This window comes from Nyctereutes procyonoides, unplaced genomic scaffold (genome assembly GCF_905146905.1).
Source record: "Nyctereutes procyonoides isolate TBG_1078 unplaced genomic scaffold, NYPRO_anot_genome, whole genome shotgun sequence".
NCBI classification, from domain to species: domain Eukaryota; kingdom Metazoa; phylum Chordata; class Mammalia; order Carnivora; family Canidae; genus Nyctereutes; species Nyctereutes procyonoides.
This window is the reverse complement of record NW_026575131.1, coordinates 32,370,212-32,373,545: the sequence shown is the minus strand read 5'-3', so window position 1 is coordinate 32,373,545 and position 3,334 is coordinate 32,370,212.

Sequence of the window (3,334 nt, the reverse complement as noted above, 5' to 3'; positions counted from 1 at the left end):
TTATTCATGAGAGACACACAGAGAGAGGCAGAAACACAGGCAGAAGGAGAAGCAGGCTCCCTGCAGGGGAGCCTGCCTGATGCAGGGCTGGATCCCAGGACTCAGGGATCATGGCCTGAGCCAAAGGCAGATGTTCAACCACTGAGCCACCCACGCACCCCTATAAAATTCTTTTTATATTCATATTCAGATTGTGCTAGATCTTACTCCCTGCTACAGTTGTAGCATTTTACTATATATTATTACTTCATGACTTCCACCCATAACCATCACCTACCCTTTATCTCAGTTGACATTCAGTGATTATTTGTCTTTAGAGCAGAATTACTGAAAGGGTTATTCTAAAAAGTGAGAAGTTAAATAAAATAAAAATAAAAAAAAAAAAAAAAAGAAGGGATCCCTGGGTGGCGCAGCGGTTTGGCGCCTGCCTTTGGCCCAGGGCGTGATTCTGGAGACCCCGGATCGAATCCCACGTCGGCCTGCCGGTGCATGGAGCCTGCTTCTCCCTCTGCCTGTGTCTCTGCCTCTTTCTCTCTCTCTGTGTGTGTGACTATCATAAAATAATAAAATAAAATAAAAATTAAAAAGTGAGAAGTTATGTGTAGGCCAAGTATGGTGGGGAAAGGTGGAATGTCAGATCTGGCTGGTCACTGACTTAGTGTAATTCAAAAGTAGCTTCTCAATATGAGCAATTTCATTTTGTAAATGGTCCCTGAATGCCTTGGTATTCTTTGATCTCCATAAATCAATAAAAAGAATACAGAAATAGACAAGAAAGGATGCTGCTCTATAAATGAGGACTTCTTATTTGTACTCAGAGATTCTTAAACCACTCATGCTTTAACAGCTGGGTATAAGGGAAACTGGCTGGTTGTTGTGTTCATGTTGAGCCCTGTAGCAGATGCCAAAAAGAATGCAGTTCTTCTATTGAAAGCATGGATGACCCTCAAATTAGGAAATTGTGTCCAGGATAATTGAGAGGGGGCCTTGATTGTACTAGCTTATAGGTGGAAGTGAGTACAAAAGTACTAAAATAGGCCAAACTGTACTAGCACTTTCCACATAGGGGCATTGTAAGACTGCAATTTTTGTAATATTTGATTGCTACAGAAAGATATACCCATCTTAAGCAATTTCAGCCTAATGTACTGGAAAATTGCTTAACAGATTTTTATATTCTATTAGAAACATTTCCATATTGGTGAGATGCCACTCATTTCTTTCTCTGAGCAGCAAATCTTGAGTAGCAGCAGGAAGAAAGCCTCACCACAGCCACCATTCATCTTGTGGACCTGACTTGGCGTATTCATCTAGAAAAGGAAGAAATTGCTAAATGCAGGCTGGTACCCTCTTAGGTAACCACAGGTTTTCATTTGGTGCTGCATTATTAGTCATTTTTCTTTTATGTTCTTAGAGTATGATTCAGAGACCAATTTACTCCCAAAGAAAATTGCTATTAAATTATAACTATTAAGTTTTTATACTAAAACATACTCTAGCAAGGGTTGACTGTCACTCTGAGCAGCTGTGCCACTCTGAATGCTTCATGTGTTGGCATAATTTATTAACTGGCTCTATCTGAGCAGAGTGAGAGTGCTGGGAAATTACTCTTGGGGTGCACTTCAGTATCTCCCAGGTCCCAGATGTTTCATTCTTTGTTCTTGGCTTGTCTTCATTTGGATTACAAACACAGCAGAGACAAGAATTCTCAAACTCTTCAGAGAAATTTTGGGTTGGGGTAAAATCAAGTACAACAAACCATTCAAGTTCAGAATCCTAAGAGAACCCAAGACTGATGTTGACACTACATAAATAGAACAGGATTAATAGGAGACCCCACAAACAGTAAATTTCTAGGCCACAATCAATTTCTAGGGTGGCTTTTAGCTGTATATGACCTTCTTATAAACCCTGGACAAAATTCCTCTGTGATGGCAATGGCAAATATCAAAGGGAAATAAAAATGATCAAATGTGAATTTGATCAAATTTTGTTTTCTGTCCACATCATGAATATTTGAAGAAATAAAATAATTTTCCGTTGGGAGGCAATGTTGTGTAGGAAGCACTGAGTTTTTCACAAGCTTCTATGATTTGGTTTGTAGAGCAGTTGCCAGGTCTAGAAGCATCCTCACTAAAGCATTTTCATTATCTTCAATCTGGCCCAATGTCAAGTTGTTAAACAACCTGTGGGCCATTGAAACATTTGGCAACATATAAGGATATAAATCTTTTTTTTTTTTCCTTGCTAGCCTGAGGAGTTGTGTATGTGGCAAAAAACAAAATATGCATAACTCACTAGCTTCTGCTGGGTCTGAGGCTGGAAGCAGAGCTAATTTGATTTAGATCAGCTCTGGCCTGGGGAGGGTTTCCCCATACATACCCCATAAGCTACTTCAAAAGCTATCACAGGGTTTGGGGCCTGGTCTCCAGAGGATCTATGGATCCAGTTAAATCCAGGATCCTCAGGGGTTCGCTGACAAGGTACTGATTTGGGCAGATGAAAATGAAATTATAAGGTTCACTGTGGTATTTATTCTGAGGGCCTTACTTCAGGCAAGAATCTCCAGAGAAAGGGACAGTCTAATTGAGAGTTAGTCTTTGGCTTCATTCCATCAAACATCTGATTTCTTGCTTTCAGTTTCCTTTCCCTAGTGAGGAAAACTTAGACAAGATTGTTATTTTACAAACTTTGCAACTTGATTGTATACTATTTTTTCATAATTATACAAGTAAAATATCTTCATTAGAGACATTTTGGAAAATACAGAAAACCATACAAATGAAAGGCATCATGATCTCATTCCAAGAGACCCTCAGTTAATATTTTGATGTTTTCCCTTGTTCTATATAAACATGGGATCATATAAATGCACATATTGCTTTTTTCTCCACTCACTATTATATGAAGTGCATTTCCCAACATCATTAAATATCCTTTGATAATCTGATTTTGAATCACTGCAAAATATTCTTGTGATTGTCCATGATTTTGTCCAATTCCCTATTGTTGGATATTTATCCTTGTATGCCATTTATTTGCACTGATCTCTGATTATTTGCTTAGGATACCCTCCTAAAGGTGTAATTACTGGGTGAGAATATTTTCAAACCCCTTGATATGTATTATCAAATCCCAGCTCCTAGCACTAGGTAAGTACCTATTACACAATCAGTACTTTGTAAATTATTGTTGAATGAATAAATGCCTTTCAGAAATACCAGCACTATTTGAGAAGAGCCTTGTCTTGATCAGTCCACATCATGACAGGAATAATGATTAAAGTAGAATTTTGGTTTCTGTGATTCTGGCAATGAAATAATCCATTTGCTTT